We start from the raw sequence: 15,598 nt of genomic DNA on the forward strand, positions 1-15,598 counted from the left end.
TTATTGTTTCAGCAGAACGTAGCAACACCCTCCAGCCTCTGACCCAGGCTCACCAGCCCTCCCATTATTATATAGGCAGACGTCATTGATGTACCCATTCTCATTTCTCCTTCCCTCATCAGTGTCTGAGAGGAAGGCAGAGAGAGGGAAATAGAGACAAAGAGATATTGATTTCCAGGGTAATGTAAACTACACCACTATTTCCCTCTACCCAGTAAAGGTTACTTTCTGTTTTGCTATAAAATATATTTCCCCCTCCATTCAGTTAGAAAGAAAATATTTATGTAATGCTGGTATTTAGAAACTCCTGTGCATTCAGGGATCTGAGGACCTCCGGATAAATGGTTTTCTGTTTTGGAGTGTGTGGTTATTTTCCTTTGCTCCTGACCATTTCATGCCCTGCTGTGACCAGGAGACCAAAACGTGGACAAAGCAAACCAACCAAAGAGGCCGCGAATCAACAGGGCGAAGTACCTGGTAATGTGCGCTTAGGAACTACAGGAAACGTTCTTGCCAGGAGCTGGCCTTGGCCCAGAGCGGGAGAGTGCCCAAGGCAGGAAGGATAACAAGGCCAGATGTGTCTACAGGAAGCCCTGCAAACTTTGCAAGGAAAATTAAAAACTAACAACCAGATAATACATTCTGAGCTCCGTGCCCTGTGGACTTCTGCTGAATTTTGGATAAGGTTGGAAAGAGGGGGAGGGAAGGGTATCTATGGAAAGAAGCAAACCTTTCTCAAAGGCCAGGAGGTGGAGTTTAACCTTTATTCTGAGGCGGGGAGGGGGGAGGGCTCTTTCCCCCCCCACCCCCCCCACCCCCCCCCACCCCCCCCCGCTCCGCGCTCAAGCAGACCTGGGGATTTCCATATGCTAAAGTTGTGCTAATATTTGTTTAGGAAGATGTACTCAGCTTTGACAGAAAATTTTAGGGAGGCAGAGTTATGAATAATCTGAAAAACTTAGAAAGACGGCAGCCTCAAATAGTCTAGAGGGCTTAAGTGATGGATGCAAGGCAGGATGCTGCTGGGAACAGCTCGGGGCATGTACCTAGGAGGAGATGGGTCTGGGCCAAGCAGTCCAGAGGAACTGTTGTGAAATCCTAGCTGAGCCACATGTGAAGGTTCAGTTGGTGGGTGACATGGGGTAAACCCACCAATGACGCTTGTTGTGAGGATTAAATTAGCTCATATGGTAAAATCACTTATCACACTGCAGTGTGTGAACCACAGCATATGCTGCATAATAGAAAATATTGTTACATGTAAGTTTAGATAGTATGTATTTTCCACTCGGGAGGGTTGATCCTGCAAGAAAAAAAAAAAAAAGGTTAGTTAGAATAAAGGGAAACAATCCATCTAGGGTCTATGTACCTCTAAAGAAAATAATTTTGTCCCAGCTGCAAAGGGCAGACTTAATATTCAAGCACAAAGGACTTTACTTGCTATCACTTCAGAAGAACTATAAATACTAAACCAAAACAAACACACACATTTTTTAAAAATCCATAATTAAGTGTAGGACTAAAACAATAAAAAACACCTGAGGTACTTTATTACTGTAATTTACTTATTATTGTGTATGGCTTAACCACTCAGGAGTCCTAGAATAGACCCAGTGGGGTTTTAAAACACAGAATCTTAAAATTGAAAGCAAGCAAAGAGAACATGGAATTGAAACCTTCAGACTTTACGAAGAAACTGTGGCTCTTCAACCGTGAGACTGGGAGCTGTGCCCCGAGCTCCCCCGAGGGTGTTGGCACCACGGTGAAGTGCCTTGCCCTCCCTGGCTGCCTTGTGGAATCAGCTGCCCAGCTCAAGGCGCCTTCTGTGGGGCCTCCTGAGGGGAGGACAGAACAGCCTCCTGGGGCATTCATGTCTACAGTGAAATGCCTAACCCAATTCATCACACTTTCATCAAGTGGGGCTCCCTGTTTCCCATTAGTTTGGAAAGTTGGGAATATTTTAACTGATATTTTTGAAGTCTGTTTAAAATGATTATCCTTGATTCTTCTCTTCCTTTTACCCTTCACCCCATCAAATCAGCCTGCAAACCACAGTGAACCTGTCTTTAAAACAAACAACAAATGCATCCCCTCCTTTCCCCCCTCCTCAGGGGTCAGCAGCTCAAGTCAAAGGCACCATCATCTGTTGCTACTGTTGCTCTTCTTACTTCCATCTCATCTCCCCCGAAGGCAGTGATTTTCTGTGTAGATCAGATTATGGCTAGCTAGTGCATAGCAGCCTGTTTAAAGCACTCGGGGGTTTTCCCACTGCTTTTAGAATAATTTCTAAATGACTCATGCTTCTTATGTGACCTGGCTGCTGTCTGTCTCCCTCATCAAACTTACCTCCCACCCATCTTCCACTGGGTCCTATGCTCCAGCCATACTTGCCTTTATTCTCTACCTTAACATCCCCCCATTCCCCGCAGTTAATTTTTGTCTTATGGCCCTATGATTATGTTGCTTCTCTTTGGAATGCTATTCCACCAAAGTTCTTGTATCTAATTTCTTATTGTCAAATACATTTCCACATACATGTCCTCTCCTCCAAGATACCTTTGCCAACTACCCAGTCTAAAGATCCTATCACCCTATCATATCACTCTTTTTATGCTCATTGTAGCATTATCTGTATGTTTAATCTGTTTGGTTTATCACTGTAATCCCAGCACCTACATCAATATCTAACAATAGCAGATGTTCAGTGAATGTTATAATCTATACTAATAAAAGGGTAATATGCTAATTAGACCAGACATCCTTCTGAACAAAGCCATGGTGGTGGGGCCAAGGCAGAGGCAGTTAGGGGTGATCAAACTGGCAGGGGAGAGCAGTTAGGGGGATCAGGCAGGCAGGGGAGAGCAGTTAGAGGGATCTGGCCAGCAGGCAGGCGAGTGGTTAGGAGCCAGCAGTCCTAGATTACGAGAGGGATGTCCGACTGCCAGTTTAGGATGACATCTCCTGAGGGGTCCCAGATTGGAGAGGGTGCAGTCCGGGCTGAGGGACACCCCAACCCATGTGCACGAATTTTGTGCACCAGGCCTCTAGTGAAAAAATAATGAGTGAATGGCAATACAAGTAGAAAGGTGGTACATGAAGATCCTCTTAGTCACTGAAGGGGGTCACAGACTCACAAGAATGTGTGAGAGAGAGACTTGGAGCACTAAATGGTATTCTGATTTGAGGGTCAAAATAAAATTATTCAGTATTTTTTCCTAACCCTTTGAAGTCTGTTTAACATAATTATCCTTGATTCTTCTCAAGGTGAAGGGCAAGGCACTTCACCATGGTGTCAACACCCTCGGGGGAGCTCGGAGCACAGCTCACAGTCTCACAGTTGAAGAGCCACAGTTTCATCATAAAGTCTGGAGGTTTAAAATCGATGTTCTCTTCGCTTGCTTTCAATTTTAAGATTCTGTGTTTTAACCTACTAACATAATTTCCAAGTGGTAAGAAATTTCATCACCACCAGTTCTAGATAAATAGCCTATAAATCTTGTTAATAGAAATAAGAATTTTTAAACTTTAAATATTTCCTTGGAAAGATAATGTAAATTATCTTTAATCTAAAAACCTTATTAGACCTTCTGCATAATATTTTTTTCTCATTGTTCAGTTTATTTTTATGTTTTTGATTTTCATCTCCTACTTCTTTTAAACCTTTCAGAAGCCATCCTTTCTGAATGTTAATATGGCTTTCAATTGTGGGTCATCAACTTGCAACTCTTAATCCAAACTTTTAATAATGGGGCAGTGGGAAAACAGAAAGAGATCAAAGAACTAGGATCCCCAACCTAGATTTGCTAATTGATTTGACCTACTATTTGTATTTTTTAAAAAGCCTCCAAATATGCTGCAGAATTAAATAACCATGATGACAACCAGATGGTTTCCAAAGTACAAACCAACACACATGATTAAAAAATGAGATGAATCCCTAGCTGGTTTGCTCAGTGGTCAGAGCACCAGCCTGCCGACTGAAGAGCTGCAGGTTCAATTCCAGTCAAGGGCACCCCAGCCCCAGTCTGGGCACATGTGGAAGGCAACCAGTCAATGCATCTCTTTCACATCCATGTTTCTCTCAGTCTCCCCCTCCCTTCCATTCTCTCCAAAAAATCCATTGGAAAAATATCCTCGGGTGACAATTAACAACAACAAAAATTGAGATGAAGAAATAAGAATAAAAATAATGTGAAATCCAATGGGTTCATCTGCCTGCACATAGCATTTTACCTTCAGAATTTCACAGCAACCAATTCTGGAGACAGCAAAACTTAGCACTTCCCCTGAGAAACCTGAACTTCAGTTTGGCCCAAGCTTGAATGAATGCTTCCTTAATTTTAGGTTTTGTGAGTTTTCTTTTGCTTTTTTTTAATTGACTTTTTTAGTGCAGTTGAGGGGAAGGTACGGAGATTTCCCATATATTATTCCCCACCCCCACACATACATCCTTCACCAGAGTGGTACATTTGTCACAACTGATGAGCTTACACTGACACATCATGATCACTCAAAGTCCATAGTCTACATGAGGGTGCACTTTGGTATATGTCCTATGGGTTTGTACAAATTTATAATGATATATATCCAATATTACAGTATCACACAGAGTAGTTTCACTGCCCTCAAAATCATCTGTGCTTCGCCTATTCATTCCTTTCCCAACCCCCCTCCTAGCAACCACTGATCTTTTTATTGTCTCCGTAGTTTTGCCTTTCCAAGTATGTCATATAGTTGGAATCATAAAACATGTAGCCTTTTCAGATTGGCTTCTTCACTTAGTAATATACAGTTAAGGTTCCTCTATGTCTTTTCATTGCTTGATAGCTCATTTCTTTTTAGTGCTGAAAAGCATTCTATTGTATGGATGTATCACAGTTTATCGATCTATTTACCTACTGAATGACATCTTGGTTGTTTCCAAGTTTTGGCAATTATGAATAAAGTTTCTATAAACATACGTATGCAGTTTTTTGTGTGGATGCAACTCTGCTATCCCTTTGGGTAAATACCAAAGCATATAATTGCTGGACCTTAAGATCAGAGAATGTGTGGTTTTGTAAGAAACTTCCAAAGTGGTTGTGACATTTTGCATTTTCATTAGCAATTAATGAGAGTTCCTATTTTTCCACATCTTCACCAGCATTCGGTATTATTCTGGATTTGGCCATTCTAATAGGTGTTTGGGGTATCTCTGTTGTTTTTATTTGTGTTTCCCTAATGACATATGGAGCATCTTTTCATATACTTATGTGTCATCTGTATATCTTCCTTGGTGAGGTGTCTATTAAGGTCTTTGGCTAATTTTTGAATCAGATGTTTATTCTGTATGATTTCTCTGTACATTTTGTATATCACTCTTTATCAGATGTATACTTTGCAAATATGTTCTCACAGTCTGTGGCTTATTTTCTCAGTCTCTTGATAGTCTCTTTTGCAGAGCAGAAGTTTTTAATTTTCATGAAGTCCAGCTTATCAATTATTTCTTTCATGAAGTATTCTTTGGTGTTGTATCTAAAAAGTTACCACCATACCTAAGGTCATCTATATCTTCTAGGAATTTTATAGTTTTGCATTTTACATTTAGGTTGTGATCCATTTTGAGTTAATATTTAGAAAGGGTGAAAGGTCTCTGTCTAGATTCATTATTATTATTATTATTATTATTATTATTATTATTATTTTGCATATGGATGCCCACTTGTTCAAACACCATTGTTGAAAAGACTATCTTTATGCTACTGTATTGCATTTGTTCCTTTGTCAAAGAGCAGTTGATTATGTTTATGTGGGCTTATTTCTGAACTCTCTTTTCTATTCCATTGATCTATTTGTTCTTTCACTAACACCATGCTATCTTGATTATTGCAGCTTTATAGTAAGTCTTGAAACCAAATAGTGTCAGACCTCCAACTTTGTTCTTTCCTTCAATGTTGTATTGGCTATTCTGGATCTATTGCCTCTCCATAGAACCTTTGAATCATTTTGTCAATACCCACAGAAGAAATTGCTGGGGGTTTGGTTAGAATTGCATTGAATCTATAGATCAAGTTTGGAAGAACTGATATCTTGACAATATTGAGTCTTCCTACCCATGAACATGGAGTATATCTCCATTTATTTAGTTCTTCTTTGATTCTGTGCAGCTTTCCTCATATTGATTTTGTACATATTTTGTTAAATTTATACTTACACATTTCATGTTTGTGGTACTATTATACACATAGTATTATTTTTATTTCAAATTCCACTTGTTTATGGTTGATATATAGGAAAGCAAGTGGCTTTTGAATATTAATCTCAAATCCTGCAAACTTATCAGTTCTAGGAGGGGTGTTTGTTTGTTTTTTAATCAGTTCTTTTGGATTTTCTGAATAGATGAACATGTCATCTATGAACAAAGACAGTTTTATTTCTTCCTCTCAAATATACACTGAGTGGCCAGATTATTATGATCTCTGAACGCATGATAATCTGGCCACTCAGGGTATATATATATATAGAGGCTCAGTGCAGGAAATTCGTGCACTCGGGGGGGCGGGGAGTGTCTCCTCAGCCCAGCCTGCATCCTCTCGCAGTCTGGGAGCCCCTGGGTGATGCCCAACTGATGGCTTAGGCCCGCTTCTCGCGGCAGTCCACCATACTTAGCGCTGCCGTGAACACAGGAGAGGCTCCCATCACCGCCGATGTGCTTGCCATCTGTGAGCCTGGCTTAGGGCTTCTGGCTGAGTGGTGCTCCCCCTGTGGGAGTGCACTGACCACCAGGGGGCAGCTCCTGCGTTGGGCGTCTGCCCCCTGGTGGTCAGTGCGTGTCATAGTGACTTGTTGTTCTGCTGTTTGGTTGATTTGCATATTAGCCTTTTATTATATAGGCTATCAGAGGCCCGGTGCATGAATTCGTGCATGGGTGGGATCCAGCCAGCCTGGCCAGGGGAGGGGACATGGGCGGTTGGCCGGCCTGCCTGCTGGTTGAACTCCTGATCAAGGGGACAATTTGCATGTTAGTCTTTTATTATATAGGATATACACTGAGTGGCCAGATTATTATGCATTCAGAGATCATAATAATCTGGCCACTCAGTGTATGTTCTTTTTTATTTCCTTTACTTGTCTATTGCATTAGCTAGAACTCCCAGTAAAATGTTGAAAAGGAATGGTAAGAGGGGACATACTAGTATTTGCCTTGCACCTAGTCTTCATGAGAAACCAAGTTTCTCACCATGATATTAGCTGTAGGTTTTTTGTAGATATTCTTTATTAAGTTGATATTCTTTCTATTCCTAGTTTCCTGAGACGTGTTTTGTTGTTCTTTTTTTGTGTGTGTGTGTTTTTTTTTATCATGAATGATTGTTGAATTTTATCAAATGCTTTTTCTGCATATATTGATAAGATCATGTGATTTTTTTTTCAGGTTGTTGACGAAGGTTACATTAATTAATTTTCAAATATTGAGCCAGCTTTACATATTTGACATAAATCTCTTTTGGTCACTATGTAGAACTCTTTTAATCTGAAAATGCCTGAATGAAAATTCACCAACCATATTAGACTAAATCTCAAACATATCAATTACTCTGCATTTACTTGGGAAAACATGGACTTCAAACCAGTCCTTTCCCTTTTGTTCTTCTTTCAGGATTTCTTTGAGCCATGAAGATTGCATGGGTTGAGGGGTAGAGTTGTCTTTATTTCAAACTCTAGGAAAAAGTAGTACTTCCTGTTGGGAGTGACCCAAAGATTTAGAAAAATACTGTATTCAAAGTTAACTTTCTTTAAAAAACTGCAATGAATAATTTTCTGCTGTTGATAGAAAAAAAAAAGCCTATCAAGGGGGTGAAATTATTGATTATTTTGAATGGAGAATATGAAAATATCAGGTAATATGATAATTCCTTATAAAAATTCCATGTGAAAATAGTAGATAATAATAAATCCTTGGAGAAGGAGGCCTTATGAATTTTGCAGTTCTTTAACATGGCAATGATTAACCCTTCTGAGCAGATTAGAAAAATAAGTATATGCATCCTCAAGTTTTGGTCATAATACTTAATGACACCCAGTATTTATTTACAAACTCTTATGCTCATTTCCAAAGTCTGTAACTAAATTAATGAACAGCTTATTAATTTATTGCAAATGAATTGTTAACTATAATGCAAGAACATACTCAAGTCCCATGAAAGGAGGCTATTGGAACTGGGAGTTAAAAAAGATGATGGTTATAATTAATTATTATCATAAAATGATATGAAAATATTATAGAGTGTTTGGAAAATACATTGGAAAACACACATAACATTATCATCCTAACAAATCTATTTGTCTTAAAGCATGTTTTCTTCACATTTTACACATTTTAATAGTGATAATTATATTGAATTTATGCTTTTTTAACTTTTTAAATTACTTATTTTCTTTCATTGCCTAATCTTTCCTCATAATTATCTCTCTTTTGTTGTTGTTGCAGCATAATATTTTATCAGGTAGTTCTACCATATATCAATTAATATTTCCACTATTACTTGATATTTAAGTGTATTTTAGTATCAAAAATGATATTGGAAGTGAATATCTTTATATGTAAGAGTTTTTTCTTCTCCTTTGGTTTCTTTCCTTAGAAATAAATTTACAAGACTGGGATTATCAAATCTATATTTCTGAACGTTTTTTACAACTCTTTTTTTATATTAGTATGTGCAAAGGCAAAATAATCCTTATTCCAGCCATTTAAGAGGCCTCCAGATTCACCTCAGCCTCAGCAGCAAAGGGACATCTATCCATCTCTTTATGAAATTTGATAGGTAGAAAATAGCATTGTATTTATCTTTTACATATTTCCATTTCTTTGATTACAAGTGGAACCATCTTAACATGATAAGTAATTTTGTACTTTCTTTTTGTATAGTCTCTTGCAGGTTTTAAATAAGTTTGTCCAATTGTGAGGAAATCTTTTCAACAGATAATGCAGACTAGTGAAGATATGGGTGCATAAATTCACAATATGTGAATCTGTTTGTGCAGGAGGGAGAAAAGCATCAAACAAGGATATGCATCAAGCTATGATCAAATCACAGATGTTAGAGAAGGGAAATAATTTCCTCATCAAGACTTAGGGAGTCTTTTCTTTCAAGAGTTGTATCAAATGTGAATTTTAAGAGTTCTTACATAGGATTTATTCACATTGGCTCATAAGCCAAACAAGGTAGTAAATATTCAGTTTTCACTCTTCCCCATGACTCATGAAACAATTAAATATGTTCTCTGTTCTCAAGGACAAAGTTGTGATAAAAATCTGTTCATGTCATTTCTGCATATGGTGACTGTACTCTTAATATGTTTAAGAATGTCAATGTTAGTTTTTGCAATCACTGAAATTTAAATGTAAAAGAAGTAGAGAAGAATTCTACCTTCCAGTTGACAATGTAAACAAAACATGCAACATATTTGAGTAATGCACTATCCCAATAGTTGATTATCGGTATACAAAACAACTTTAATAATAGCATTTTTACAGTAGTCAATAGTTCCATTTCAGTATAAAATTTTCCCAGACTCCATCACTATAATTTAACTTGATTTTACTCATTTTCTATGTTCTTTGGTCCTGTATTTGCGTGTGTGTGTGTGTGTATGTGCTTGTTTGTGTGTTGGTTTTGAGATGTTTTCAAAATGGCATATAAATAAGTTTTATTACTTTAGTAATTAATGTTTGATATACAGACAGATTCAGTAAATTTGTTCTTGGTATACTATAACTGTAATAATAAATACTAAATGATTATAAGTGCTGTTTTGTACTCAAGTTTGCATAATATAATTTAACATAAGCTTATCAATTTTGTAGAAAATAGGATTCATTTCCATGATTGCCATCTGTTATAGCAGAAGCCTAGTCTATATCCCTATAGAGAAAAATTGGTTGATCCCTAAATACAACTGCTTTGTATGAGAAGCTTGGTTCTTTATCAGTGGGTGATAAAGCTGATAGCAGAGTGTAAGAAGTCTGGCCTGGTGACAGTTTCCTTGGTGAACGGGAAGAAACAGCCACAGCTGTTGAACAAAGGGTGTCTGCTCTTGATGTGCCCAGTGACATTACTATCAAAACAACTGCATTATTGAAATTCATGCATGAAAAACGTTATCCCAGATCTAGAATTCTAGTTTCCTATTTCCCTTTTCCATCCTATAATGTGGTTAAAATGTGATTTTAAAAAATATATATATATATGGATTTTCATAGTGATGCAATCTGGCGATAATGGCAGGAGAGATGACTTTGACTAAAATTCTACTTGTTTTTTCTCAACTTTTGCTATTTAGGAATTCATTGTTTTATGGTAAAATTGTTTTTATTTGTTTTTTTCTTAATTTTTGTGGTTTTGTATTGGTTATTTATTAATTTACTCTCCTATTTCGTCTTTGCTGGAGAGTGTGTATTAGGGGGATACCAGCTAAAACATTTAGATGGAAGTTAACATTCAATATCTGAATGCTTTATCTATCTCATGCCCAACATCTGGACACTGAAAATTGTTCTGTTTCTATTCAGGTAATTATAAATGGTTCCAAACTCAATCACTGTCAATAAACACTGTTTGAATTAAAATACCAGGGTCATTCAAATTGCAAGGCATCCTGAAGTGGATCCGGTTGGGGAGTTTGATAAGAAAAAAATAAAGCTAAACCACTGTATAGCCTGGCTGACATGGCTCAGTGGTTGAGCATCGACCTCAGAACCAGGAGGTCACAGTTCGATTCCTGGTCAGGGCACATGCCCGGGTTGCGGGCTTGATCCCCAATGGGGGCCATGCAGGAGGCAGCCTATCGATGGTTCTCTCTCATCATTGATGTTTCTATCTCTCTCTCCCTCCCCCTTCCTCTCTGAAATCAATAAAAATATATCTTTTAAAAATAAACCACTTTATAGTCACCAAGGCAGAATTCCAGGGAGAGGACATGGGATTCTTGAGAGTTCTACTCTCTTGCCCCATTCACTCGTTCTCTCACATCCTGTAAGTATACGCAATGCTGTTGAAATCAAACTTTGGTTTTAGAAATGATTCATTGGAGCATGGCATCATTTAAATTTCATCTAAGGGGAAAATCCTGGTCTGTACATTTACCCTTTTAATTATCATTCTTAAACTTTGGTTTGGTTAATTTTTGACTGAATATATTTTATGAGGTTTTTTTGACTGAAAGGCTCCTGTCCATTATGCACTGAGAATAAATACATAATTCTAAAAATGACAATAGGAAAGAGGAGCAACGGATACCTCGTCCACTTGGAGGGAACTGAGGATCTCACATGAGCTATCCTGTAGGATTAACTTTCTATTATGTTTTGTTATTGTTAGGCATTCTCTCTCTCCCCCTACCCCTCCCTTCATCCTTCCCTCTTACTGTCTCTCTCATCTCATCCAGAAAATGCTGTGCAGGTGTTACTCATGATTGAAAATACACTGTTACAGACCATTTAGTTTATGTGCTAGAGCACATACCAGAGTTACAGACAATTTATTTAATAAAAACAGTAGGTTTTGATCATAGCCCCTAGTTGGAGTGAGAGAATCTAAGGACAACAGCAAAGAAAAGAAGTTAGCCGGTTTACACGCAGTTAAAGCAGAGGAAAGGGAAACAATTTCTGAGCAGATGAAGCAAAGCAGAAAAGGGAGAGTTTGTAGATTTCATTGTCTGTACTGCCTTTGATCATTCTCCATGGTAGAAATTCCACTTGTGGACAGACAAGGGCAGAAGCAGAAAATAACAGCATGGATTGGAATTTTTTCTTTGTCAGCAAATGACAGGTCTATCTTCAGAGAAGTACAATAGTGTGTGTTTTCTGGGTGAACAGCCTATGGAAACAAGAATTTGGGCAGCAGATAGGAATTGGTAAGACAAGAATAAGTCCTCCAAATGGGGAAGGGAGGACAAAATTGGGGAAAGCTTTGCAGAGTGCCAGGGCACAAGTCAACATTTTAAAACAGGAAAGGTCCTACTCAGGATAGAAAAGGAAATCAAGGTACAATCGCAGGGATCTACCTATGCCTAACGCATCTCAAAGACCCCTGCCTGCCCAGAACTTCACACACACACTGGCCATCAGGCCGTGTGGCTCTGGACCTTGTAGGGCTGGCCCTGGAGGCAGATGAAATCCAATCCTAAAGTAGAGGTAGAGGCATTTGTCATACTAGCGGCATTATTTTCTTTTCAATTTCTGACCTCTTTTGAAGTAACTAGGTTTATATGTCCCTGATCTATCTCTAATGATAAAGCCTATGTTTTTTATTTCTTTTGGTTGGCTTATTCAAAAATATTACCCTTGTTTTTTAGCATTCAATGTTACTTTCATTGAAAAATAAATTTGTTTTGTAAAGAGGATAAAGAAAACAACTAATTACTCTTCCCAAATGTTAATTGTAGTACCAGTACTTGGAATCTTTGTATAATAATCATAGGCTTTGATGTAAGCTACAGTACTGTAATGTGCATGTAATTTCCATTTGTATTAGAGAATTCCCTGCACAGATACTCTGAAGTTAATGAATGTATGCAATATATTATAGACTGTGTATTCCTTCTTTTGATATGTGAGTGAATTATATAAACAATTGACCCCTCTTCTCAAAGTTGAGGCTGAAATTACCCCAAGATAAGTACTTCAGTGTCTTTTATCTGACATTGGCCACAGTTTTCAACTTTCAGATGACCTGAATAAGTAGACAATGTCAGATATTTAAAACTTATCTATCCCTTTTAATTAGCTTTTAATTAACTTTATATGCCCTTTCATGAAGATTCAACATTTTATAAACATACAGAGTTCATGACATCTGCATAGCCTTAATGCAACTGAAGCCAGAATTTTACATGATAATTGGTTACTGAAAATGAAATAGCATGGCAGACAAACTATAAGCTGATGGCTTTGAATTAGCATGGCCTTTGTTAAGAATTTTATTCCACTGCCTTGGGAATCACATGCTTTAAGAAAGAGTTATTTAGAATTGGGTAGAACCCAGGAGTTGTGAACACTGAAATTCCTAAATCAAGAGACACAAATAATTTTAGTCAACCAGAGAAATAAAAATGTAATTGGGCCAAGAATTACTTCTTCTCCTTGCCTCTATCTTTACTCCACTCTCATCACCACCCCCAAGAAAATGCAGCAAAATGTGTAAAAGAAAAAGAACACTCAATGATCAAGTGGGTCTAAAATGATATTATTAAAAAATCTAAATTCTTAAGGGTAAAAATTCTACTCTTGCCTGAAATACCATAATTGTCTGTGAAGATAGCCTTGAAGTCTTCTCCAAAATGTTACTGAACTGATGTCACCATTTACTCTTTTGTGATGGTTTCTCTAAGGTTGTAATGAATCTTGCTTTGGAACTTTATAACAAAAACTAGAGGCCCGGTGCATGACATTCATGAACTGGGCAGGGGGTGGAGGGTCCCTCAGCACAGGCTGCGCCCTCTTGCAGTCTGGGGCCCCTCGGGGGATGTCCAACGCTCAGGAGCGGGCCTAAGCCAGCAGTTGAACATCCCCCAAGGGGTCCTTAGCGTTGCCCCGGAGGCTGGAGAGGCTCCCACCACCGCCGCTGCGCTCCCAAGCCGTGAGCCTCGCTTCTGGCTGAGCAGCATTCCCCCTGTAGGAGTGCACTGACCACCAGGGGGCAGCTCCTGCATTGAGAGTCTATCCCCTGCTGGTCAGTGTGCATCATAGTTACAGGTCATTCTGCCATTCAGTCGATTTGCATATTAACCTTTTATTATATAGGATAGTTTATAGAGTAAACAAACGAATTGTAACATAGTAGGTGACATGTTTTATTACCTGAGAAAACAAATAAACTTAAGAAACCTATTCAATGATGGCTTACATATGAATGTTGGAGTTGGTGAGTATTAATGCATTCTCCTCATTTAGGAGATGTAAAAACAGACTAGCTGACTTTGTCTAAATCGCAAAGCAAAAGTTTTGCTTTCATTAAAGTCCAACTAATATATGTATTTTTAATTCCATTATGTATTAGCTAGAATATGACATATATTCTAAAACATCAAAATATTATCTTTTAATATTTTATTTGAAGGTATTTCCATTCTAAACTTATTTTCATATATTTAGTTTGTACTTCATCTCAATTACCCTAGTTTATTGAAATTTGCCCAGTCATAACTCTTTTTTGCTCCAAATGTAAAGCTTAACAGTATTGTTTCCTATTTCCTATAAACTATATTACAGTGAAATATTGAGAAATATTTTTACATTTGATATATCGAAGTGATGAAACTTCAACCAGTTACCTAGAGATGTACTTTAAAATGTAATATTAGTCACCCACACCAATAGAGAGATTTTGCTTGCATTTATCCTAAGCTTTTTTGACTCAATTCAATCATTCCTGGTTGCAGAACACTTTCTTTCATTATTGGTTTATTCTGGAGGCCAAAATGTAGGTGAATAGTCAGGATGAAACCCACTAGTATTATCTGTCAACACTTACTCCAAAACTCAAGGCCAGCCCCAGGTGGGGAGACCCAGGGCCCTAAAGGGGGAACCTTACATGCTCAATGTATTAACCCACACCAAACCAAGTTAATAATCTAAATATACCGATGTCAGCCCCCATATCTCCCAGACAGCTTAACATCTCATACAAACTCAGAAACCAAGAGTTTTTGTTCAATTTTACTCTGTTATTAAAGTACTGATTAACTAATCAGAAAAACTTGAATGCTGATGCCTCTACAATAATGCTGATCAAACATGTTGATTTGTTTACACTCTTAAAAATGATTGAAGACCTCCAAAGGGCTTTTTATTATCTGGGTCATATTTATCAATATTTACCATGTTAGAAATTAAAAGAGAGGCTTACATTTTTATTTTAAGAAGCAATGTAGTCATTTATATGAAAAATAAATGACCTTTTTCAAGAATATAATTTTCCAAAAGAAATTAGTAAGAATATGGCACTTTTTTATAGTTTTGCATATCTAGTTATTATATGGCCTAATAGAAACAAGTGGATTCTCATATTTGCTTTTGCAGTCAATCTGTTGTGATCCATTATTTTGGTTGAAATATAAGAAGAAAATCGGGCCTCTTGGAGATACATAGTTGGAAAGGGAGGATATTATAAACCACCCATAATGTATCAGAGACACACAGGTGTCTGAGGCTCACACTTTGAGAATTGCTGCTCCAGAAAATACAGGTCTTATGCCTAGTGCTTGAAGAACATGACAACTAAGGAGTCCAAATTTGATTATTCAGAAATGACAATAAGACTTATTTTTTAAAGAAACAAACAAAACAAAAAAACATAAAAAACCATCAGCCAAACACAGCTTTGTTAAAGGCGTTCCTATAATTCAAATCTTCTGTATCCCAGGGTTCATTTTAGCCCACTGCTCTCTCCTGTATTCTAATGCACTGCCCTCCAGACATTTTGGACTTTATAAAACTTTACATTCTGTCACCTAGAAGCTTTTGAACTTGAAGGACAACTGCCCGTTAAAGCCATAATACAAAGCCTGAATTTCTACCATTTCCTGGCATAGAAGATCTGAGGGGCCACTCCACCCTGTC

This window comes from Eptesicus fuscus, chromosome 11 (genome assembly GCF_027574615.1).
Source record: "Eptesicus fuscus isolate TK198812 chromosome 11, DD_ASM_mEF_20220401, whole genome shotgun sequence".
In the NCBI taxonomy this organism is placed as follows: domain Eukaryota; kingdom Metazoa; phylum Chordata; class Mammalia; order Chiroptera; family Vespertilionidae; genus Eptesicus; species Eptesicus fuscus.